Source organism: Bombus terrestris, chromosome 5, assembly GCF_910591885.1.
Source record: "Bombus terrestris chromosome 5, iyBomTerr1.2, whole genome shotgun sequence".
Classification (NCBI taxonomy): Eukaryota; Metazoa; Arthropoda; class Insecta; order Hymenoptera; family Apidae; genus Bombus; species Bombus terrestris.
Window position 1 is genome coordinate 6,016,177 of NC_063273.1, and position 26,999 is coordinate 6,043,175.

General features: G+C 48.5%; 1 protein-coding gene across 3 annotated transcripts in view; it reads left to right on the forward strand.

Moving 5' to 3' along the window:
- The window catches only part of LOC100645321, a 229,634-nt gene that overhangs the window by 23,455 nt on the left and 179,180 nt on the right, over window positions 1–26,999 (forward strand). The window contains exon 2 of one of the 3 annotated variants that reach the window (XM_048405944.1): window positions 19,684–20,006. The exons of the other annotated variants lie outside the window; for them this stretch is intronic. The gene's annotated coding sequence lies outside the window, so the exon portion shown is untranslated. The remainder of the gene's footprint in view (window positions 1–19,683; window positions 20,007–26,999) is intronic. 3 annotated transcript variants of the gene reach the window in all.

The following is a 26,999-nucleotide window of genomic DNA, read 5'->3' on the forward strand; positions in this document are numbered from 1 at the left end:
AACTCTGTCGCGTTGGCTTCATTTCGGTCAATTTTACGGGTCTTTCAGCGCGACGCTCGGCTCGAATCAGCGCGTGCACCTGGTTTAGCTGCAAAATTGAAATTAACGGTGGAAAAAGCTCGCATGAAAATGCGCCTGAAAAACGAGCAGCAGTCCGGTTCGAGTTTCGAACAGTGGCTCAGGAAAACGTAATTACGAGACGCATAACTGCACGCCACGCGACTCTCTCTCTCTCTCTCTTTCTCTCTCGCGATAGTCAAGCTTTGTTCTTTTAATACGTTGGTCAAAGATTCGCTTCATGAGTCTCGCGTACCGCTGATAAGCCTTTGCTCCTTGCTCGCTGTGTTTTTGTACCTCGTTTCCGAGTCATTTCGTCGAAACGAACTAACTTTTCGTCTAATTGAAAACTGTCGCACTGGTGCAACGAGGTCGTTGTTTAACAGTTTTCCGTTCGTTTTCTGTGAAAACGATCCGCGTTCAAAAGCGGCCGTTGCGGATTTATTTTGGCAATCGACCGATGTAAAACGACCACCCGCGAGATTGCGAATGTTGCGACACAGAGACACGCGGTGCTGTGGAAAAACCGACCACGTTAACCGTCGAATCCTTCGTTTCCTTATCACGTGGCGCACGGCGAGTCTTCGCAAACGATCGCTCGTACGACGAGAACTTCACCGAGCCCTGCTCTTGTCGTGATTTCACGAGATTCTCGGCTCGTCGAGTTCCGAAATGTTTGCGATAACGACGACGGTTCGAGCGTGGCGTGAACGAGACGCTGCCACAGCGAGAGAGGTCAAAACGATATCGAGGCGCGATTTTCGCAGCGTCGACAGAAGTCGTGCACGATCGTTGAACACGAACGCGAGCTGCTTCATAGCACACGGCGAAACTAGACTTCCCGATACACTTCCTTAAGGAGTTTCGATTCTCCAGTGGCTTAACTCGCCTCTGCTCGCACGTGCCACGCTTACGGAATTGCTTTCGCGATTTTGCAAAAAAAAGGCCGCCTCTTTGTCAACGTATAAGTTCGTAACAAGTGACAAACGCGCCAGGTTTTAGCAGAGTAACCAACTCGCTCGCGTCTTGCGGCCGTCGTAAGCTGTTAACGGTGGAACGACGGTCAAAAGAACTAATTTCCAGCAGGCTGAATGCATCTTTGTTTGGCGCGCGCGCGCGCGCGCGGTAGTTATGTTTTTGTAAATGGATTCTCTCGGTCCGCGGAAAGAATCGCAACACGCGCGAATAAATTCTCGACTGGCGGCTGACGCGGCCCGGTAACGAGACACGTTACACAGCGAAAGCAAGTTAGCCTTTTGTGCTCCGCGATGAGATTCATAAAATCTCGTCGTCCCTTTCGTTTCGCTGGTTTGATTACCGTCGAGGGATGTGCTCGCGAACCTCGGCGCGACTACTTTATTTGCACGTTGTTCGCGCTGCTATCGCGATGAGAGCTGGGGAAAAAAGGGCGCAGGCACGCGGTGGGAGCGGGCGCGAGTATAAATCCGGACAACGACGTGAAACGGGCATAAATCTCCGGTTCAGAACAAAGACTTTCGCAGGCAGTGTTTGCACAGAGTCCGTTAGGCAAACTCAATGGCCGAACGCGAACGACGGCCAACGGACATTCGCGCTTTTTGTTCGTCCGTCCGTCTTCTTTCTGCCCTTCGTTCCCTTTTTTCTTCGGCCATGTCGTCGTTGTCCTTTGCCTCTTCTCGCGCATCTATCTGGCTCCACGAGCGCGGATATTATTTCCTCTCGTCTCTCCCTTCTCTCTTTTGCGTCCGTTCGACGCGGTTAACAGCGCGAAACGGCGATTTCCAACAAAGCGTCTCGCATCGACAAACCTACTACCGAGAGCTTCTCCCTTTTTCTCTATCCACCGTCCTTCTCCCTTCGATCGTCAGTCTTCCCAGCCCAGTCTCTGCGACTCTTTTTTTCTCGCACTCGTTTCACGACACAACCGTGGACGCACACGTGGCGCGCGCGGTGTAATGGGGTAAGGCGGTCGATTTAAGAACCACCCGAGCCGCCACTTCCCCGACAATGGGCTGTTTAGTATCCCCCTTCGTTGCAATTCGCCGTCTCCTGTTTGGTCGCACCCCTCCAAATTGAATTGTCGTTTCTTCGAACGAAGAAGAGCACTTCATCCAGCTTCCACGAGCAATTCCCGGCCGATGGAAAGCCTATGCGTGGCCCTGTCTCGTGGCACTCGCTCTCGCGCCGTTTTCCAGCCCCGCGTCACCTACTCGCGTTCCTTTATTCCTTCCATTTGGTTGCCTCGCGGGGAGAGCGGATAAAGCGACCGCTCCTTCAATTTACAAACGAGGGTGTATCTGGAGGCGTTGCGCGCACCTCCAAGCTCCCCAACAGGGGTGTATTCGACGGTTAATTTAGGTGTTGTGTTTCCTCGGGGAGTCGTCTACCACTGTAGACTTGTCTTTTCCTCCCTTAGGTCATTCTCATCCATACGTCGTGGAAAAATACCATCCACGATGGGGTACTGAGGTCGACGAGACCCTTAACGCGTCGCGCGATACTTTCCGGCTTAGTGGCTACGTTCTTCTGCTTTTCTATTTACACGACCGCCATCTGTTCGATTTGACGAGACTCTTGGGCGGAATTTAACCCGGCGATCTCGTCATCGTCTGGGCAAAATCCTCGCCTTGTTTCGTTTCGCGATGGATAAGCAACGCAGAGAAATGACGAAACGTCTGAAGCACTTATCGAAATAAGGACGCGCGGATCGATCTTCTCGACAGGCGTAAACATCGTCGAATATCTGCAGCGCGATCTTTACGTCGACTCGTGTCGCGTATTATTCGAGCTCACCCTATTCGCCTCTTAAGTGGCGCGTCCACGCCACGGGGCTCACTCTCCTAAGGACTCGTCTCGTTGCTTCCCGCTGATCAAATGGAGTTGCGTCGGAAATGTCACGCTTATAATGCCACTCGACTTTGATTTGATCTGAACGCCACCGAAAACCACTTATACCTACTTTCCCTTCGTTACGGGCAATCTTACGACCCAGGAAACGTACTTTCCGTCCTGTGGGAAGGATACGGTGAACGACGAGGCAAGACATTTGATAAAAAGAACAACGCCATACGTTTACTCTGATCCTGTAGAGATTGTTATCATTCCGAGATATCCGCGACGCGGTAGATCGTGCATTTCCTGATTTCCCAACAAAGCTGTGCTTATACGTGAAACGAGAGTAGAAGATCCAAACGAAGCCACCGCAGGGAGTAAACGTTAAAAGGGAACACGAAGCCCGATGAATAGCTCGGAAGTGGTTGTTCTGAAACTCACGGCACCGCTCTAATTTCAGCTCGAGTTGTTGGAAAGGAAGACGCGAGAAACGGTCCCCGCGACCGAACTCTCCGCTCGACAATCGTGTCCCGAATGAGTGTCGTCGCGGTGCGTACGTCGTATTGTAGGAGCTCATTGTAGGAGCGCATTGTACGCGAGTTTCTGTTGGGTTCTCTAATGACTCGGGACTGTCTCGCGACAGCTTTGGGTCCCGCCACCAACGACGCACTCACCGACCGTGATCCACTACCTCCAGACTCTCGCTGGCTCTCTGTTCAACCCCTTCTTTGTTTATGCGTCTGTCTTAATGCGGCCGCGTAATGGCGGAGTTATGTTTTCGGCGGCCACACACGAGACACCCTGGCGCGCGCCTCGAGGGTGTAGCTCTCACTGCCAACGAGCCACGAAATTCTCTAGCCGCTATTGTTACTTCGCCGAAAATTATCTTCTCAGAATTCTGCCCCGGTCTAGCCGCGTTTTCCTCTTTGCATCGTCAGACGTTCGTTATCATTGCGGTTGCTCGCGTCTCGCTACGCCGCGAGACAAACGCGAGCTCCGGCTCGTAAACGTTTGTCACGGAGCCGAAGCGAGCGCGTGCTTGCGTCAGGTAGACGAATAGCCCAGCAAACTGCTTCTACGACCGCGTTACCTACATTCTTCCTCGACATAATTAACAGCATTCGAGTATTTTTAGTGGCAGACGAGTCTATCGCAAAATTTTAACGCTGGAAAGCGCATGTCCGTTTCTCAGGCTTTGTATTATTCTTTCGCGATTAGCTCTTACCCACGGACGTTCGTTTTCGTCGCGTTGCCCCGGTTACGGTCCGATAAACCAGAGTTTCCACCGAGTTTGAATTAAAACTGTAACTTTCCATTTAAATTGCGCACGCGGCCAATCGCTCCGCGCTGAATTCCACTTCGCCGCGGCTAAATTTGAAGCCGCCCTTGTCCCCGCCACGGGCAACCCGCGTTATTTTGTCCGCCATCCTCGTCGCGGATTATCACCAGTAATAATAATCAATTTCAACAACGAGACCTCTTGGTCGGTCGGCCGCTCGGCTTTATTTGCCGCTCGTTGTCGGCCTGGCGACGCCTACGATAGAAAACGAGAGCGTTGCTCCGTGGCAGCTCGCAAATCTTTCGTTTCCGGCTCAACGCGTATCCAGTTAAACGACACCATCGCGGCACCGCGGACACGGAACGCTAACTCGTTCTGAATTATGCCCTGCGTGTGACATCGAACTCCGCGTCGTTTCGTCGCTCGCTTACGATCCTCGCCAAGCTACGAATTTAGACTACGAAGATGTCGTCGAACGATCAAAATTTAACTGTACCGAACATCGTGTAACAAGCATCACGCGTGCACGTGACAAATGAATACGACGCAGGTTGCTTATAGCTACAAGAATTGCGCGCGAAGTTCAGACTTTGTTAAAACCAGAAGCTGAGGATCAACAGAGATTAAGATCGATTACTCGTCAGAAGATACATCAAGAAGCTACTCGTAATATCGTAATTCGAGAGATAACAAATATTAAGAACGCTTCTGATTGGAATACGGAAATGTCCATGGTGTACGTGTCTCGTTATCAATCACGCGACTCGTTAAGCATTGATAATCCACGGCAGTATTTCCTGGCGACCTAGATAATCGACGTCGAGTGGATTAAATTCAGATTAAGATCACCGCTTTCCACGGCAGCAATTATAAGGGTACGTATTCCTTTCGGATTATTCTTTCGCCGGTGTACCGCGATGCTCATTGTCCCGAGTATTAAAGAGAGTCTGGAAGAAGGAAGTGGCGCGATTTCTCCGTTCAAGTTGGTCCCTGTTCGCTGGCAGCGCTTAGCAACCGAGTAATTATTTTATAAATATTCCGCTCATTAAGGCGATATCGGCGAACCGTTCGCGATTCTAGCTTCCTTTTCTCTTAAATAACTTCCCCCTGCTTTCTTGCTTTTTCGTTTCATCCTCGCTTTCTTCTTCGTCGATGAATCGCGGAAAAGATTGGCAAATCCCAAAAAATGTTATTATCGCGATACTTCTTGTAGAAGGTAACGAACGAGTCGTCGAGGACTTGCTTCGTTTTCCGAACAAAGCATGTGGTACTTTCGTACAATACAATTTACTCGATCGACAGGCAATAGGACGATAGTTCAATAGGACGACGAGGCATATTTTCATACAACGCAACGGCGCGTATTTCCTTCGATTCACGAGGAGGAATTAGAGCGGAGGATAAAGGCGATTCGACTGTTCGAAAGTGGATTAGAGCAGCGAGTAACGTTGAAGCCAGAAGAGTCGATGGATGCGGGCGTATTATCCATAAAACACACGAGGTTCGTAGCGCGGTGGAGACGTCGTAACGATACTTTACGCCTTCCCGTTCCGTACACGAAATTCCCCGTTCCTGGGTAGTTTCGAGTTGGCGAGCGGGAGATTTCAATATCCTGTCCTTTGATACCCTTAAAACTCGCCACGTTCAGTCTCCAGATATCTCCAGGTACGATCCAATTCCCCGAATAGAGGGGTTGAAACGAATGGAGGTAGATACACCGAGTTACGTGGCCTCAGTCTCTTGCTCCATTTTCTACCTATATACCCAGATACCTGGCGAGTGCCAGCTACCTTATCGTCCCCGATACAGCTTTTGCCCTACCTATGAAACACCTGAATCCGCAATCAGAGATTTAGCTCGTGGTAAGAGGCATGGGGCCAGCATCGAGGACGCGACCGAATTTATTTCAGATTTAAATAGTACGGCGTTATTATTAAACAGATGGAGGGTAGGGTACCTCGTGCACCGCCACACGGAATTATACAACCAGACTTAGAGGTTCGAGGGATGTAGGAAGACGCGTTAACGGAAAATTCTAAAGGGAATTGTGGAATCGTTTGTACGTGGCAGGGAGATCCTTCGTGTAGGTTCGAATGGCTCGATTCGATGCCGCGATCTCTCCGAAGGATTTTTGATTTGGGTCAAACATTCTCCCGCCGATTCATTTTCCCTTTTCCGTTGATTCCATCGGCATCGATACCTTTACAACGAATGTATTACGAATGGATCGGCCCAAGTCCGGTTTTCGTCGGCCGGTTACGACGATACATCCATTCCGTCGTCGAATCAACCGAAAAGACGTACCTTTACTGTTCGAGGATCACCGAGAATTTCACATCAAAGTGTTCCTCCATTGAAAGCTCCGAGCGTTTCCATCGTTTAACCTCGATCCACTTTCGTCCGATGAAACGGTCCGCGAGGAAACGGAAAATCAGTAGCGAGAACCGAATGGGAATCCAGTGGATATAGCGGCAATGGCAGCAGCGAAGGGCGAGAGAGGGTGGTGGTAGTTGGCCAGGGTTACCGGGCGAGCTAACTTCGCCGTCGTTCTTGGGGGGAAGGAGTATAGTGGCACCCTTTGTCGGCCGGCGGCACATTGTTTCCAGTGGCCATAAATTGTCTCGCGACTCTCCCCGCTAGGCTCGAGCTTCCTTCCTTCTCACCCTTCGCTTAGAGAGGCCAGCGTCTCTTCCTCCCTGATTTTCTTTACCGTCGTCTAGCTCGATCTACGACGCCGACCAGGAGGGTGAAACTCGCGTTGCAACCCTCTTTCCACTAAAAGCGGTCTCTCCGTTTTACCTTGACCGTACTTGTTTACGCGACAAAACGCGAACGTCGCCGAGTAAAAACTTTCTTCGACGAAAACGCCCTCCGTTGCTTTTAATCCGTTACTCTTCCATTCCCCCGTCGCCGTTTCCTTCGAGTCTCTTTTTAACTCATAACCTTCTCCATATCGCCCTCACTGTTTCCCGTATGCTCGTATCCTCGAGTTACGGCGTTCCATACACCGACTAAATACTTATACTACGAAACATCCCCCCCATGGCAACATACGTTGGCGCATGTTCGTATACATCGTCACGCCAGCCAAGGCTAACCTCGCGTTAGTCTCTCCGACGCCATTTCCTTCAGCTAGCGTCGTCCCTTAGGTGGCATCGCGGTTTCTGCCAACCTTCCATATACGGCTTTCTCCTCTCTGACGTAACGTCACTTCTTTTCACCCCCGGGGACCAACTTATCGACTTGGAAACAATATCTTTACCTACGGGAGACCTTCGTATCGCCACTATTTACGTTGCTTACTACCTAGAACGCGTTGTCGACCAAAGACTAGCTACTTATCTTTCTGTTCTAGGCTACGTCGTTCTGCGCTACGTCGACTCGCGTTCGTTCAAGTCATACTCGTACTATTGCACATGCAATTTTTTCTGTCCCTTATATCGTAATACGTATTTAGTTGGATTATCCGATAAAATATGGAGTCACGGAAAGCTTGGAAGGGAAACGAAGCCATGAAAGATTGATAATTCATAGCTGTTCGCGAGAGAGGATCCTTATCTGGGATTTCCACGTTTTCAATAGCGAACAATACAGGCAGAAGGTTGTTTGCAGAGGCGCGTGCTTGTTGGGGACGGCGAATCGTGCGACTTAAATCAGGAAGGGTATTACGCGCGTGCTCTTCCCTTTCGTTCGCGTCCCACTCGACTTGCCACTCGAAGGGAATCAGAGTCGCGAGATAACGCCTCGTCGTGCAGCTGTTGCCATAAGGGTTGCGTGAACGTCTCGGTCAAAGTTATCTCGCTATTAATTCGATCGGAGCCGCTATCTGCCGCTGTCTGCTCGCGTGGATCCCGATCATTTTTCAACCGGAGTTTCGTCGCTGAACGATTCGATTCCGCTTGTAGAAATTTCTGGTCGGAAACGGTTTCGAAACGATCGCTCGACTGGCGACTGTCACCCTCGAAATTCGTTCTCTTCGATGCCAGGGAAATTTATCGAACTTTCGTCATTCGATTGGATGGCACGGTCGTTTCGTTTCTCTGCCGCGAATATAAGCTTCTCTTTTTTACGGTTAATCCCAGCCATATCGAACATTTTTGGCGTGCTTCTCCGTTAGAGAAAGGAAAAGAAGATGAAAAAGGGTGAATTCTTGTAGAAAACGAAAGACGATTCATCGAGCTACATCCTTTGCAGAAGAAATCGAAGTTGCATTCTCTGGTGCAGACAGACGCGCAAACTTTGGATTGGCCGTGATCCAGTCGCATAGTTTATTAGATCACCTCGCGAGCCAGCCAATCGATGCATTTCGATATTGTAGCCGGAGATTTTATTTGCCTGCCTTTAGACGCTCATCCGTGTAACATCTTCCATCTTATCGAACCGGATTTCGCGGAAACAAGCACCGACGTTCTTCTGCACGATAGTTCAAGGAAAACGTAGCGACTTTTCATTCTCGATAATCGCCAAAGTCGTGGAGAAAAATCGTAACGACGATTTCCCAGCTTCTGCCTCTTCGGTCTCTTCACTCTTCCCGACTTTTTACCAAGATCACAACTATTTCCGATCGCTCTGTCTTCGTCACGCGAGCCCCCCCCCCCACCTTTGCTACGCTTCGCTTTCTCCTATAGCAACCCCTTCGCGTTCATTTCCTCCCACGGGTGGCCGGATGCGGAACCACTCGGAAAGGCGATCCTAAATTTTCTGCCGGTCGGTGGGTTTCAAGGAGATGAAACCAAGCAGGACCCCGGCATAAGAGTCGAAGGACGACTCGGTGCGTAATCACAGACTCTGCCCTCGAAAGGGGTACACGAGCGTGAACGCATACAAAGAGGCAAGTCGACCGAACTTCCTGGACCGTGGGCTGTCTGCCTATGAGCCGTTACACGCTTATGGTCCCGCCGCGGATATGCAAAGCCGGGAAAGCCAAGCGGGGACGATCAAACGTGTGCGTGTAAATATTCATTTCGACGACAGAGAGAGGTGGAGAAAAAGAGAGAGGAAGAGAGAGGGCTGCGTGGTGAATACGTGCGAGTTTAGCAGGGCAGAAGTTGGCCAAGGGAGGGTCGGCCGACGACCGAGGGCTTAGATTATACCGCGACAGAGTTTGGAACCGGCCGTATTGTCGGGGATCTCTGGGTACACAGAGATAATGTCGAAGCAACGAAGGGTTAGCGGTTGTCCTACATGGCGAACCGTGCGACGATGATCTCTAGCGACTCTCCGTGAAGGGTACACCGGTCGTCCTTCGATCCTTTCCCTGCCACGCAATCATCTTTCGACCCTCGGCGAGGATTTCACCCGCAACCCACTAATTGAAAGCTTCTACCACATCCGTGAAGAAAGAAAGAAGGACCGGTGTGTAGCTGAGTCTCGTTGGACCGACGTAATTGTTTCCCAGTAGCGAGGAAAGCGGCTTTTCCTTCTCGTCTGTTTTCCCCTGTTTCCTCTTTTCCTTCCTTCAACGACTTCTCAACAAAGACGCCAGCACGCCTCCGGTTGCAAAGCGAAAATCCGAGAGGGTGGCGAACGCCGGCAAAGCGTATCGGGAGCGTAAACTCTTCTTTAAATTTCCACTCTTTCTTGTATACTCTCTCCTTCCGCCGAGAGCGGCCAGCCGCTTTGTTTCTCGCGGTACAAACGATTCCACCCAGAGAGCTAAAGAAATCGATATAACGACGCGTCCAGTGGGTCGCTGATTTTCCGCGTGAAAAATAAGCACGGAAAGGATAATCGAAAATTAACAGACAGCCGGAGATATCGTTTCTTTTTTTTTTCTTCTTTTTTCCGAATTCCACCGGATTTCTCTGCAAAGATTTTCGAAACTCGAGTTCGAAGCAAGCCGTCAACGGCGGAGAATAGACGGAATTTCATGGAGAATCCGGAGGAACGTTCTATCGGTCTTTGGGTGTTGTACGGAGAAAGAGAAGTTCTTCTATTCTTCGAACAGGTGACGTTACTTGCGCGAAAAATCCGCCGCGAAACTTTTTCCTCACCGCGGTGAAGGTACTTAAAGTCCCGTTAGATCGCGCGAGAACGACATGGAAGTGAGTTTCAAGAAAGTTTTCTCGAATGACCTGCCACGTACACGATCTTTCTTGTGCACGCACGCGTGTGGCTATTGTACGCTGTGTTTGCCATTAGAAATGAAAGAGGGTAAAACGCGCCATAAATTTCCAGTCCGTTTCAACTTTAAGTCCTTGTCGAATAGGGGGGAAATTTTATGCATTCCGCAGTCGAGTGCCTGTGCCACGTTCGCTGCAGGCAAAAGAAAATTCGCCGAGTCGAAGAAGAAGGCGAAACGTCACGTACCAAACCAGACGAAAAATCCTGAGGAAACTACTACTACCACTACTACTATTACTACTGAGCACCGAAAAACCGCACCGTATTTCTAATTTTGCCCTGTCTGAATTTCTAAATGGAGCCGTGAAATACAACGTGGACAATGCTCGTATTCTCTCGCGCTTTCGTATCGTGGTTAAGCAGGAAGAGTCGCGCAGAGAGAGAAGCTTCGAAATTGCGAATCTGGAACGCGGTTGGTTAACTGACGTAGAATCGTGAAACGTGGCAAAACAGTGCGACGCTGTGCGAATATGTACAAACTGTTGCTGCACGATGAACAAATTGTAGCGGCTCATGACCGTAAAAAAAGTTTCAGATTGAAAGGAAAAATTTAAAACTGAGAGATCCATAATATTGTGCCTTGGAATACTAACTGTGTTTTGAGTTATAAGATCTAGAAGCTGTAGCGGCACATGAGTCAGAGTACATTTCGAATCATATTGTTGTTTTGCCTCAGAGTGTCAGGAGCAATCCTCCACAAAGCAAAAGAACTTTGAATAGGTTGCCATTGCTGTTCCTTGTAATCTTCAGCTGCGAGTGCAGGTGCGAGTGTGTACAAACTATTGCTACACGATGGACAAATTGTAGCGGCCCATGACCGTAGGAAAAGTTTCAGGTTGAAAGGGAAGATTTAAAACTGACAGATCTATAATATTGTGCCTTGGAACATTAACTGTATTTTGAGTTATAAGATCTAGAAGGTGTAGCGGCACATGAGTCAGCAGACATTTCGAATCATGTTGTTGTTTTGCCTCGGAGTGTCAGGAGCAATCCTCCACAAAGCAAAAGAACTTTGAATAGGTTGCTATTGCTGTTCCTTGTAATCTTCAGCTGCGAATGCAGGTGCGAGTGTGTACAAACTATTGCTACACGATGGACAAATTGTAGCGGCCCATGACCGTAGGAAAAGTTTCAGGTTGAAAGGGAAGATTTAAAACTGACAGATCTATAATATTGTGCCTTGGAACACTAACTGTATTTTGAGTTATAAGGTTTAGATGCAAAAGAACTTTGAATAGGTTGCTATTGCTGTTTCTTGTAATCTTCAGCTAGAGTTACACAAGAAGGTTAACTTTCTGTGGTAACATCCATTGATGTAAATGTATGAACGCGCTCCCTAGGAGATTATTATGGTTTCTTCGATTGGTATAATAGCATTGAGCGAGCAACGATTGAAACCGGCACACAGTATCTCTGTATTTGTACTTACACTTATTTTAATACATCTGACAATTACAAATTGATCGACTCGTTGCTTTATTAAATAAGCCTACACGTTACAATCAACTCAGAATCTTCGTGCTCGCGGAAACGCGTAAATGGCGATGGTCGCGTGCGAGGGAAACGCGAGAAGAAGCGAAGAGCTGAAGGGGCGACCGTGCTACCTACAAATGAAAACATCTCGCCCCCGTTTCATCGCGCTGCGCCGGGAGGAACGTGTCCCCGGGACACGGGATACTCGGGAAGGAAATTCCAGCGTCGACTCTCTTCTGTGTTGACGAGCACCGCGAATAGAAGGAGTGGAAGAGAACGAGGGCAAGAGACGTCCACGGGGCATGCAAGTTCGTGCAAAGTTGACTTAAAAAGTCAAAAGTAGAGAAGGGGAAAACGAAGCGAGCCAAGTGAACGAGGAAAAACGAGGAGCGGGCGAGCGTACAGCCGCCGTCTCTATTGGAACAAACTCTTGTTATTCGAACAGAAACCGCTTCGAGCATGGTATATTCAATAAAATTCACGGCACTGTGCTTCGCTGCCGAAGCAATTACGCTCGCGCGTACTCTACGCGATCTTTCCCAAAGAAATCTCTTTTACTCTTTCTCTATCGTCGTTGTTTCGAGTGTCCCCTCGATCGAACGGCAAACTTCAACGAGCATTTGTACGTAACGCGATTGTTATATTTTCTTCTTGTTTCTCTAGGAACAACGTTTCAACCGGCTGAGAAACTTGAGGCGATGCGGCACGTCTACGCAGCTCGCAATTAAATCTCCACCGTGAACAATATCGCGCGCAGATAACGCCGCACGTACGTCGCATGTTTTCGCCAAGTGTCGTGACGCATTTACAACGCGTCGCGGTTACGGGCGATAAGCCGAGTTACGAGTTTCGAATGGATGGGCCTGCGTCTCTGCAGCCTCTGTTACCCACGATCTGCTAACCGAACCCGCGCTTATCAGCCAACTTGCGAATAATAAAGATACGCCGGTTTGCGCAGCGGTATCGCGTGTGTACGTACCGTGTTCGTCGTCGTCTTGCCCCTGTTTGTCCTTGTTAAAAGCGATTACATCAAGGCTCTTAATTAATGCTCCTTTTACGAAACATTAACCACGTCTTTCAACGTTACACCGGTTCAAAGCCCGTCACTCTCCAACGCTCCAAAGCTATCGAACGGAGGCGAAAGTGTGCGTGTCTACGGATAAGATATCGCGATTCGAAAGATTCGAGGCGTAAACGCGTTCCCCTTTTCAACTACTCCCTCTGTTGAGGTTCGTGAAAACGAACCGTCTTTGGATATAAAGTCCTCGTACTCGGCTTGCTCTCTGAGATCTCTTCGATATTGCAGAAACAAATTCCGCAATTTTGGTGGAAGGATACTCTAACGTATCATGTTAGAGTATGGAAACGTTGGTGAAACTGATCAGCTGTCTTTCGTAATAAAGACAGACGCAGCCGGTGTTGAAAGAGGCTTGCAACGAGCGTGTTCGACTCTTGCATAATGCAGCGGCCTCGGTAATGCACATTTTAATTACGTTAGGTATGGAAGGTTGGGCCGTCAGCCGCTGGTATATAGAATGCGAACACTTCTGGTTTAACGGCTACGTATCCGCCCATTATCGGTCCAGCTACATGGAAAATCAAATTCGGATCCGCATTAGCCGGCTGACGAAGGTTGCGCGCGAAGAGAGACCTGACCTCGTATCCAACCCGGTCAATGTTCCATTGCACCCGGTTAGTTCCACTTTGTAATCGCGTAATCGAGTCAAGCACTGGGAAAAAGTCGCAACGTGGCGGTTCCAGCGGCGGGAAAGTCACACCGCCGGAAATTCTTAAAGGGGACAGAGCGGCCAAGCTTTCGTGCACAGCCTCGAAATCATTTTGTCCAGAAATCTTTCGCCGCAATCCCACTGTATTTTGTGCAAATTCCAGAATTCCCCAGTAAACACCAGGATTGGCGAAGTAATTAACCGCAGTTGAACGAAAAGTTTCGTCAAGTTCGGTAGAATGTAAAATCGATTCGCGCGTAAATGCCGCCGTTCCCAGGTAAACAGCGTCGGTTTACCCAATGCTAAGGCTGGCTTATAGCCGGCCGGATGAATAATTAAGCGATGGACCTCGTAATTCTTAACGCTATCCCTCGCAACCCTTTCTGTTCGTACCTTTCGTGTGGCTCGCAGCCGGAGTTTCGCCGCGGCGCACGATCAAATATTAAAATCTCGGCGGCGAAAGGCCGCAGCTTTCTACGACTTGGCCCGTGTCTAGACGCGAAAGATTGCTTCCAGGAAGTCGACGTGGCCGATTCTCGCGACTCCCTCTTTCCGTGGCCAACGTACTTTGATTTCTATTTATTGATTTTCACGAATGACATAAATTCCCGCCCGCCAGATAAATTTTCGCCCCTCCACGGAATCTCCCAGTGGACGAGTTGTTCCGTGTTTGAATCGTTAAATTGAATCTCTTTAAAGCTGTGATGGTGCTTGCCGTCGATCTCTCTCCGCCAAAAGCAAGCGGACGAAACTATTTGGAAAGTTAGAAGAAACATATGAAAAGCCAGATTATGGTCAGCTTAGCAAATTGTTTGATACGACGCTCTGTCGCGCCTTAAAATAATTCCGCTTCTCTTGCTGTATGTCCTTTTCTCCTTTTTCAATCCATCTTCGACGCGCCATCTCTCTCGCCAAGCTGACTGCGAATGGTCGCGTTATGATAACGCAGCCACGCATCGAATCGTGAACGGAAGAGAGTACACGAGCCACGTGCACGCAACCATAACGGAGATTAGCCAAAGCGCAGAACGCGTTAACGCAGTGCACCTAAATCGTGGGTTTATCAAAATAATTATGCGCAGTGGTGAAATAATAACTGAACTGTATTTCTTGCTGCTGATTTGTAGAAATCTGAAATTCTCTTTAACATGCTTAAAATAAACTTAGGGAAAATCTTTTACCGTGTCATGCATAGAAACTTGTCTACACAACTGAATCGACTATAACAAGCTTAATGTGCATAAGTACACGAATAGTGCGTGACACGGGCACGTGACCATTAAGCAAGACGTTATCGTAATACCGCATTAGCGCGTAATACCCAGTGCGGATATTATAATAAGCGGCCCTCAAGAATTCGCTCATTACACGTCCATAAATCTTCTGCCTTGTTCCGTTCGTTCAACAACCATTTTCTCGTATCCGTGTTACGTGGTGTGTTTTACCGGTTTAAACACGTGGTAATACTCCAACTGTACCGACATTTTCGTTAATCGCATTCGAGATACGAATTCGACTCGACATCCTGTCAATGACTCATCATTGGAAGTTGATCCTGGCGCTAAGCGGAGATGGTGAATTTAATGAACTGTAAGCCGTGCAAGGACTGTATATTTGGAGTTGCAGGAGTAGCCGGTTCCGCGTGTATCGAGCAAGTCCTACGGCAGAACCAGGCCGTTCATAGAGAGAAGTTAGCCCTCGTAATTCAGAGTTCACGAGGCATTAGCATTTAGTGGCAAACTGTGTACACTAAACACGGATATGGTTTCATCACCGACGTTGTCCGTGTTAGTATCTGTATTCCACGATTCATGAGATGAGCTATCGGAAGGTCGTTTATGGGTTGCCACAAGGAAGGTCGACCTTTGGTACGGCCGGACTGCCTTGAGTAGCTGGATACAGCTGTTGTAGCGTCCTATCGTTGGTGCATCAAATGCCGCGTTAGTTCTCTGAATTACTGTAACGGTAACTGGCTAACGCTCTCCCCGCTTTCTATCACCTATACGGTGTTCAATAACGAACACGTTCTCCTGACAGGCAGACATCCACGAGTGTTCTGTAGCTCTGGGCTTTGAAGCTTGACACGATTTCACCTTTACATGTTGCATGGTCTGAGAAACGGGAAACGCAAATTTAATATTCCAGCCGGAGCGTGAACTGTCCGATAAAGCGGCCGGAGCTGACAAGCTATTTCTTCGTTAACGTCTTTCACGAAATTCTTGAAACAAGCGTTGGACACCAAGTTCACCCCTTAAAACCAAATTAATCCGGATGGACAAGGATATTCGCTCGGGTCGCACAGCCTCGCAGATCCTCGCAATGGCAAACACACGGAGCCGCTATATCATCGGACGCGCGACACGTCAACACTTAGTCCCAAACTCTCGGTCTACGAAATGCGAGAAGGTTTCCGGCGGATGACGTGTCTCGTTGCCGTGGAATATTGGACACGGAAGTGCAGCCAGCCGGTATTTCGCGAATTGCAAAGCCAACCTAGTCGGAAGTCAGGGTACAACTTACCCTTTCGCCACAATGCATTTCCTCGGAGCAGCTCGTAGCGTCGTTGCATTTACGTCGGATTTTAGGACTCCCGTTTTCCTCGTTACCATCCGCCACTAATATCTCGAACATTGAAACGAATTTTCATCGAGTGGAAGCCGAGCGTTTCAAAATGCGCTACGTTTTCTTGGTCTATTCGGTAGAAACGAAGAATTACGTCGTCGTCGCGAGGAAACCGAAGTTGGAACCCGTTCCGACTTACCGAAAGACGAGAGAACGTAGTCGAGATGCGTGCGACAGCGCCGTCGTTTACTCCCGCCGATCTCTTTCCCTGTCCTACACGCTGCACCGTGATCCAACGAACGACAAAGCTCGCGTATCGCGTGATTCGAGGAACGAAGAGCAGTTCTCGGTCGTGAAACGTATGCCGCTACATGCGACGCTGAAGAATTCGCCGTCGAGAAGATTCCCAATTCTCTGGCGAATGCTTTCGGTTCGCGCAGAGAGGCAACCATGAAAATATTGCATGGCAACAAATAAGAACGTGCTTCTGACATTTGTGGAGTGTCCCGTGCTCGGTATCCAGCCTCCGTACATTTCCCTTGCAACGTCAAAGGCAACGAGTTTGACCTAGAAACAGAAGCTCCAGCTACTTGCCACTTAAAAAAATTTGTCGAAATTGCTTCATCGACGACTCTCTCGACGGAACAATTGGCGAGTTTCTGCGCGAGTAACGTTTTACCGGGTAATTCGATAAAAGTATCGTTCGCCGTTCGTCGGTTAGGAAACCGTACGCAAGATTTTACGATGCCCGATTGCGTGAGGAAACGGTTCGTACTCAAACAGGAATACTCAATTAATCTGGCAACTCGAAACGAGACCGAAGGCCGTCAAACTCTTTTCTCGAGCACAGAAACATTTTACGTGATACTAATTAGTTACGGGAAGTGGAAACCATTAAAGTATCGGTCGTGCCACTTGAAGAATTTCTTCGCTTAACGAAGCTTAATTAGTCACCTCATTATCCTGCCACGCGTTCCACAGGCCTTAACTTCTTATAACGTTCTATTTTAAATTTATTTGCCGAACGGCAGAAGGCGCGACCAACCGTTCGGTTTCGGCCTGGGTGTTCTCGATCCTCCGCGACGTAACTTTCTACCGGGGACAAATTACCCGCCGAGTCTGTCGATCGTCGAGCAACCGAACATATTGCTTTCTAAATTTATCCGGTTGCGAGTGGATCTCTGTTAACGAGATCGCGTCGTAAGCCAAACACTCTTTTAACCGCCACTACATGCTGGGTAAACATTGTGTGGTATGGATCAAAGCGAGTCGGTCTATTATTTGCCGGCATCGGTAAACTAACGCGACGTGGCGAAGGGTGCCACGTAGCCATCGATCATACTCGTAATCTCGTAGATGTAAGCGATCAGATGGTACAAACGTTTTAATTAAACTTAGCAAGTTGTCCGTCGAAGACAAATATAGGTGGCCGCGCGTTAATCGAGAACGTATCTCCATCATTCTCCCCCAAAACCATACGATAGTTTATCGGCTAAGCGTTTTTTCTCCGGCGTTTTAATCTTACGGAAAGCATCGGGATCGGGCAGGCAAGTCGAAATAGTCGATAAGGGGCGAAACGTTATCATCGATCGAATCTGTTAATCAAGATAATTGTCCGATAACCTACGCGCGGTTTTAGGCGATCTTTCGGCGCTGCACTTAGGAATAATTGCATTGTTGTATGTCGCGCCTCGTGGATAGGAGCCATGTTGGTTTTAGTGTCGATGCTGATGACGCTGGCCAAAGGGAGAAGGGGAGCCAGCAACCGGGCAGGGTTTCGAACGGCTGGCTGATCTGATTATGTTAATGCATAGCGGACTCTCGATTGATAATTGCATCGGGGATCGCGGATGCGGAGAGCTTGAATGCCATTCAGCCTACACTTCTCGTTCCCGGGAGTGATTATCTATGCTAAACGCTTGGCTCGTTAATCGTCATACGCTCGAAAGGACGGTCATGTGCGTGTGCTGCGTGGCTCTTTTTTTCGCTCGCAAACGTTCGATTTATCGGGGTGCCTGTCACAGCGGACAATCAGAGAGAACCGTACCGTCCCGCGTTTCGTTCCAATTCGTCGGCAGCCGGCAGCCGTGCTTCCGGAGAAATAATCTGTCAGCACTTTGCGCACATGTCATAACCGATAGAGATCAGAACTCTAACGCGCGAGAAGTTACTGTCCTATTACTTACACCACGCCGGTTCATCGTGTCTCAGCGTCTCGCGCAACACCTGCCGTTTCAATTTTTCTAACGACGATCCGAGGGTGCAGTTTGATCCGCGTTGATTCAACGCACGTTTAACGAAGTTTCACGGTCGAGTTTTTGCGGACAGAGGAAAGCGCAAATTCGATGAACCCGAGCGAAGGAAAGTTGAACTTTTGTTCTCGTTCCAATGACAGTCGGCCATCCGCGACGTAATTGTGGTCAGAATTTTGGTGACGATTCGCGCGTTACGAACAAAAATGGCCGTGAACCGGACCGTGCCGTTAACGAGGAAAGAATTAAAAATAACAGTGACCTGGTTGGCTCGTGCGCTGCCGGGACACACGCGAGCGCCGCGTCTGTGCACGCGTGCCAATAAACGGCAGCTTTATTGTTCTGGAAATTAGGGGAATCACGAGTAATGCGGTCTTTTAATCGCACGCTGCATTGCGGAAAGTGCGCACCGGACTTTATCGTCGTTTTTACTACTCGCGCGACACCGGCCGCGAACTATAATTTAAATTTCAATCGGACTTCAGCGTCCGCAGAGCAGCGCGAATTACGAGACGCTTCGTAAAACAGGCAGTGGAACGGCGAAATATACCGATGTCGCCGTTAGTGGCGCCATAAACGCGGAAACTGCGCACTATCCCGTCCGAAAATTATAGTAATTGTCGCTAATTTGACTGTTTAATTAGTCAGCAACGCGACAGAAGTATGCGCCGGAATTTGTCAGGGTTTACACGCGTCCGGCCGTGATACGCGCGCGATCGCTCCGGGATGACGTGTACGCGCATCAGCTCATCGTCCCCGCGATTATTTAAAATTCCAACGAAACTGCGATTGCTGCGTCGGTCATGCTTTAATCCGTCAAGCTTCCGCGTCGGGTCCATCCGCTGCGCGAGTTTGGAATTCCCGCGCAACCGAAGATATTTCCGGTGCAACGGCTTAACTGCCGGAAGGCCGTGCGAACGAAACGTTTCTTCGAGCGCGTTTTCGACCAGAATCGAGGCATTTTATTTTGCGTTCACGGAAAAAAGAAAGCTTTAACATCGGTGAATGACGTCAGAGCGGGCGCTGAAACGGAGAGAGAAAATAGTATCGGAGCGACACACCATATTACGTACCGCAGAGGCCAATGTTGTATTTCGCAGGGTGCAACTTGGTTACCTCGGTTGCATTAATTTACCCTTTGTACACAATTCTTTTTTCTTTTCCTCTTTTTAGCACGCCCGATCGGTCAATTTCGAATGCAAAAAACGCTGGTGAATCGAAGCAATCACTGGCCGACAATGTTTGCGCAGTTAGGCTGACTATGCGCATTGTTTTTGCGCTCTTTGTCTCGCTTGCTTTTCCCGTTCTTCTTTTTTATCTTTCCACGTACAGGCGAACGCGCGTTCGCGTGCACACACCCCCGCACACGGTCACTCTTTTTCTCTTTGTATCGTTCTAGTTTGGCCGGGCATCGTTTATTCTACTGTTACGGGCTGTTTAGCCGAATCAATCTCCCGGCAGCACGTGGCTCCACCGACGCCTCTCACCCCCCACCCACCCCCTGCTTCGGGCTCTGGCCGGGGGAGGAAATAATTAAAAGTTAGTGTTTACCAAACGAAAGCAATCGGTTGCCCATCAACGGTAACAACTGGATTCAATTATAAAACTAAACGCGCCACCGCTGCCGCTAGCATCGCCGCATGCTCCACCCCCGTCTGCTGACCGAATCGAAGGAAACTGAACGACGCGACGAATCGACGGATATTTCCATTACTGCAGGAGGTAAGTCGAGGGAAACCTGTTAGACTTTCGCGAGAAGACGCAATGGATTTCTGATCCATCGCCCAACCCTCTCCCTGCTCGTCCCATCGAACCTCTTTAATTGGAAATCCACGTGACAATGGCACGCCTTCGTCTTCGTCCACCTCCGTCTCTCGTCTTCATCCCCTTTGACTCTTCTTCCTTCGTTTTCTCATCCTTCTCGCGTACCCTTTCTATGCGACTTCTTACTCTGATACTACCACCACCACCACCACCACCACCACCACCGCCGCCGCCGCCGCCGCTTCCTTCATCTCCACCTCCTCTTCATCCGTCACTTCTTTCTCTTCTTCCGCTCGGTCGAGAACGAGAACTCGACTTTTCTCTCGAGAGAGGAAAGTCCAAATCCGAGAATCTTCAACGACTGCGATCTCCGACGGCCATTCAGTCCGTCTCGACTCAATCTCTGGCCGTCGAAGATTACTGGAAAATTTCTCGTTTCGTTCTATCCGCGCGGCGTTAGGTAAACCCCTCCATGACGGCGTTGCTTTTCTTCCAAAGGTGAAAGTGTTAAGACGAGAACGAGGAAGAAAAGGAAGTCACGTCGGGGAGACTTAATCTCCGTTCGATCGGGTAGATCTCTAATCTGCTTTGGAACAGTGATTCACGACTTGGAAAGGGCGTCGGCCAACTTAAACAAATTAATTGGAATGCCGCAATCGGCTTTTTCTTCTCTATAATCTCCCTTCTTGTCTTTTCTCTATCGCGCATTCGATGGCTTTTTGTCGTCGACCTGGGAACAAATATCATAGAAATCATTGGTTTTTCTCTGCTTGGTGAAATAGCGCGTCCAAGTGGTTCGTGCGCTGAGGTCATCGGCGTAGATCGTTAATCTTGCCATGGAAAAGATTGTGACGATGTTGGTAGAGAGAAACGAGATTGGACTGCTCGTCAATAGACTGCGTGCCAACGATCCAACTGCGTTCTCCCAAAAATCTTGCGGCGTCTGAATTAGGGTCGAGAGTGAAGGATCAAAGGACACGTCCAATTATTGGCTGTCGCAAACCTCGAGAGAGTAATGGTGCGAATAGTGCGTAAATCTATCCCTTGCTGGAAATCTTTTCCTTCCTGATTGTTCGTCGGTATACAAACACGAAATCCAGACCGGAAAAGCGAAACTTTTGTCGTTTCCTTTTTCCTTTTTTTGACTGTAACGTACGTCCGAGAGAAAAACCGTTGATTAACCAAGAGAAAATTGAAATTGCGATGTTTCGATTTGTTTTCTCTCCACCTGTCGTGCCCGCATCACGCGAGTTTCGGGTTTTTACGATTCTCGTCTCTCGGTAAAGTTTGTTCAACTTTTTCACCGATGTAAACGGCACAGAGCGTTGGAAAATGCAAGAAAATAAAAGCGAAGAGAAATAAAGGAGAGCGAAAAGGAAGAAAATTTTTTAGAGAAAAAGACCGCCACGAAACTAGAACGTGGATACGTAATATTCCGGGATCGCGAAATAGAATGAAACGGAATAAAAATAAACGGCGACGGGGATTACAACGGAACGATACGCGGGGCCGATATTATGCGGTATTTAAAACTCGATTATTGAAACGCTCGCAGGCCGAAACAGCAAATCCATTTACCCGATTCCATCGGACACAATGTTTTTCGTACACACGGTCAAACAAATCGTTAGTTATAATTCGAACGGTTACGCCGCCGCGTGGTTTACATACCGATCGCAAACAGAATTCCGATTTGTAATGTTGGTACCGGATCGAACGATCGTTGGGTGCATCAAACGAACGTTTAGACTGTTGGAAAATCGCGTCGTGATGCGTTCTAACGAATGAAAACAGGTAACGCGGTTATTGTAGCCAGGCTCCGGGCGAAAATATCAAACGGGCGTCGCTAACGGAACAGCGCAAATTTTCCATCTTTAAAGGGAATCTGTCCAACGCTTTACGTACATACATACGCCCGCTCGTTCGCACGCGCCCTGGTTTATCAGATTCGAAGATAATTATAACAATGGCGGAATTCCCATTTCTACACCAATTCGTGGCTGTGAATGACAAATTACTTATTACCATCGCTTCCGTGTTTCCCCGTGATCATCGGCAACGACTAAATTGCGACCCAAATTCTCCGGCCGACTAATTGAAACGGCTTCCTTTGAAATTTACCGTCGAATTTCCTTTGCAGAATTTGCCCCAACTCGCCTCCTGCTCCCAATCCCCCAATAATATGACACGGACAAGGTAAACGTGAGCGCAGCTCGATGCACGATCGGTAGCACATGCCACGCGACAAAGAACCGATAGTCGATCACGGCGTGTCGATAATGGACCGTGTATTTGTGTGCTCGGTAGAGCGAGAAAAGCGTGGGTGGCGAGGAGAATCGGGTCGGTTAAACCAAACAGCAGAGAAAGAAAAGGAAAAAGGAGGGAAGACGAATGAAGTACATTTCTAGTGGAATGTACTGTTTACGTACATCGTAACACGCTTTCGTGTTACCGACTTTGTACTTCGCCTTCCTCTTGCTACGCTCGAAATTCGCAATTTCACACTTCCGAGTACATTATTGTCTTTATTTATCGATATACAGCTGAGATCTATTAATGTGCATAAGCTGAAGCCTGCGAAGTTAGACAGCGTATGCTTCTTACGGTAGCAGTTATACTCAATTAAACAAAAAATCCAGAAAATGCTCGGAGAAAGCGAAACTCTCGGAAATTGGAAATTTACGTTCCTAGAGAAATTTGTCTTGCTGAAGCAAATGGCTTAAGATTTGTCGATAATTTCCTGCCGGTTACGGGAGAAAGAATGACACCGCGAGAACCAGTTTCGGGTCGAAACGTGGCCACGTGACGTCGTTATAAAAGTACGGGCTTACGGATCCGTTCAGGATGGAACAAAGATTTTCCTGGCACGTGTACTTTGTGAAGAAGATCGTATCGCGTATTATACAAGAAAATGAGGCCTCGTGGTAAAGAACGGTCGATGAGAGCTGCAGGTTCACGTGGCCCCGGCAACGAAATAACGAAAACGATCGATCAAGCACAGCTTCTCCGGTACCCTGGCTCTTTCTCAACTTCATGCGAAATATCGCAAAGTTGCAAAGACTGGCTATTACATTTGGCTTGATAAAAGTTTAAGAAAAAGGGAGTATCCTTTATATTTTCCCGATGGTATCGATGGCCGGCTCGATACCTTTGGGAGCAGTCGATACACAAAATGCTCCAAGTATTTTCACAGCTTCGCGATGTCGGACGTAGTATAGCTTTATTAAAGTAAGAATAAAAAGAGATCGTATCGCGTTCCATGTTTCGTTTTCTTTCTCCTTTGGCCGCTTCTTTCATAAAGTCACGAAAGAAACTTTTCCAATCTCACCGTTACAAATACCAGGTTAATCTACAATTGCTCTTCCTTTTTACGCAGACGGAATTGCCGGGGAAAAGGAAGTGTAACTAGATTTTTTAGTCCCTTGTACATTATCTCTTGTACGTACATTCCTTGTTGTATTCTCTTCTTGATACCTCTTTCAAAATTTTTGTTCTTTTTAAATGAAACGAACCGAATTGTAGTTTAGATTATTTAAAAAACGAAAATCCATTGTCTGGAAATCGAGATCGTTTTCACGTGCCACCTAAACAAAGCGAGATTTCTTTCGAAAAGGACGAGAAGCGGGGGAAAAGGAACGATAAAGAGCAGCCTGGTGATCGATGGCCGTCGATTCAAGAATGCGTAGCATCCATAGCCGTTTCTTTTGAGGTGGCTCATTTCCTTCGCGAATTCTCTGTCGTTTTCTGCTCCGGCGAGTGGGCCGGGCTTGGGAATGTCGCTTAATTTTAGCGCCGCTAGAGAGAACGAATGGCGGTCTGTGATCTCTGCGGGACATATATTTTCAAGTCGACGGAACGCGTCGAGTGTGCGCCACTGAACCGCAACGCCACGCGTCTCCGATGTTATCGGTCTTGCCGCCGACTGGATATCATCGGAAAACTATAAAATTTACCTAGCACCGCTCAATTTTCCGTAGAATCCGCGAAACCACCGCGTAATTTATGCCATATGATTTATAACGTCTAGTTTACGAGTCCCGCCATTCTCGCGCTACCTCAAATCCTTTCAAACGACGGCTCGGAATGGAATCACGTGCGTTTGGCACGCCAAGAACGCTTAGACAAATATTCCACATAAAGCGGTATATGACACACGTTTTGCAACGTAGATGCTCGTTACCGCGATACGATGAATTGCCTGAGAATTGCGGCAAAAACAAACTTACCTCCAACGATCCTTTTCAACGAGATGTTCAAAGAATAAGTTTATTCGGTTAACGAAGTGTTTACGCAGCGTTCCACGTTGAATCGAGTTGTTAAGAAGGTCTTTGATTCAGCGGCAATGTAGTCGGAAACGCAATTGTTATCCGGTTAGGTGGTAAACGGCGGAACAAGTTGAAGTAGCGCGGCGCAAAGGGCGTCTCTGGTTGAGCGGGCCGAGTGAGGAGACACGACGAGTGTCGCTCGAGGCGGACCGAAAAATTTGAATGCTCGTCGCAACAGCTGCACCGAGGAGCGTCTGAAGGTGAGACAGAATGCCGAAAATGTTGGCCGCGTTAACGAGCACCCGGGGAGACGTCGACGACAAAACAATTCCGCGGGGAATGCGCCAGCCCTAACTTTATTTATCGGCCGACCGAACGTAGCCGACGAGGATCTTGCGAGGCGTGTCCCGTGGACCGCGTATCAATCTCTCCGCCGCTGTCTTTGATCTGCTAAAATAGCCTGAGCCGTTGGCAGAGGTTTAACGCGCGGCGAGCACGGGGTCGACGGGGATTCAGCCGATTAAACCCGGCCACCACGGAAAACAGAAAAAAATACCTGAGACTCGCAAGGACCGTACGTTGGGAATACGAGCGAAGTGAGACGAAGAGGACTCCATTACAAAATTTAGAAGATCGTCCGCTCGAATGTTTATTAAGAGACAGGCTGTCGCAAGTTTGCTGTATAATCGACGACTATTGGTACCAAGATAAGAGGAATAAAACGGAAGAATCTCCGGTATAAATTATCGAGAAATAATTTTCCTCGTTTACCGATACACGGAGGATGGTTTATTTCGATCGAACAGCCCCCGATACCCTCGCAAGCCGCAAGTCAAAAGAATGAATCAGTCTATGACAAGGACAAAACCAACAGGGGCGGAGAGGGCGCGGCTAAGGAAGAATAAGAAGAAAGGATCGAGCGTGTTCTCGGTAACCGGCTTAGGTCGATGCAATTTTCGCAAGGATCCATTAAGGAGCTGGCTGCAATTAGTGGGTGCCTTAACAAGGCCATTGTCGCCCAAACCCTTCGCTGTCTTCCGCCAGGATTCCCTCTCGGCCCTTCTATTCGGGGACCACGCGATTTTACTTGCGGATTTAATTTGCCTTTTTCGTAGACACCCCCACCCGAACGAAACGTCCGTCAAAGGGGTGGCTGTGGACGAGCTTTCAGCCGGGATCCAATGGGTAGGGTGGGTAGGGTTATCGGTCGAGCTATATCGAGTTTCATTAAGCGCATTGTGCGCCTGCTGGGGGTGGCTCGTCACACAGAGGTTGGAGGTGAATGTCGAAAAGGAACAGCGGGGGGAAAGGGCGTGGAAGGGTTGTCACGCCAACCAAATGACCTCTGCTGGGGGGGTCGAGGGGTGGAAAGACCCGATGCTCGTGGCAAGCGGTAATTTTCTCTGTTTACCCCATTGTTAACGTACCGTGGCCAGCCGTGTGCGACGGTGGCGCGATGTTGAATTAAAGGTATACCTGTGCAACGGTTGGGCCTGCATTTGCATGCGTTTACTCTAGCACCCTGCGTAAAGTGATCGTGCTAAGTCGACCTCTCCACGCCATTATATCGCTCGAGCAGATTTTCCCTACACGATACAATTTCTGCAAATTCGAATTTATTAAACCGTCGTCTTTAAAACTCAACGGATCTGTGTATATTCGAAAATGTCGTATCGCGCATACCTATCTTCGAATTTAAAATACAAGCAAACGGTGGTAACGAAGTAGAAATACGGAGTTGACGGTGCAGAGCGAACAGAAACGAGCAGAATATCGTAACGATATCGTGGCGATTCAGTTGACGAATCAGAGGCACGATCGTCGGAGCTGACGAACAAAGGGAACAAGCGGCGCGTGGCGATAGAGGTTTTTCAGAGATTTCAGAACGTTTGTATAAAGCAAAGCAGATGAATCGCGGAGCGCATCGTGGGAAGAAATCTCGGTAATGGGCAAGGAGAGTGAAGTACCTGCTGCGTTACTCTCAATGATGATGGATCTACTTATATCGTGCACCGCGTCCCGGAGTGGATCTCTGCTCCGTGTTAATGGGTGGTGCGCCGTGAATGCAACGTTCCTTCAGTCGTCGTGCGCTTAGCGAACGCGTATCGCTCTAATTGTGAACGATAGTGTACCGTCGTTTACATCGCTCTACTTGTCTACTTTGATAAATACCCCGGTAGATTCGCTGTATTAAATCGCGGAGCTACGATCGATCGTTTCGATAACGATAATCGATATCAGCTTAGCGCCGCTATTGCTCGATAAATAACGTAAACGTTCCTCTTAATTAATTCTTAGCCATCTCGGACGCGGGACAAACATGCGGCCGACTATTCTATTAACGAATAATAATAAGTGCACCTGGCGCGAATCACGCTAATAGGGAACGACGCCGCTAACAGAAAAACTCTGTGACGCGATTAAAATAAACTCCACCTAATTGTGACAGGTGTTCGTTAAACTGACGTCAAGTTCCCAGAGATTAAACATCATCGCGGCTGAATTAACAAGCGGCCTGACGCGATAAAAATGAATAACAACGGCCGCGAGACCGTACGAACGAGCGACATACGCTGGTATACGTCGCGCTGGTTGATTGTATCAATTAGAACTCGCCCTGAGCTTCTTTATACAATTAATCTTAACGCAAAGTTACTACCGCAAAACGAGCAGTACGTAATTGTCC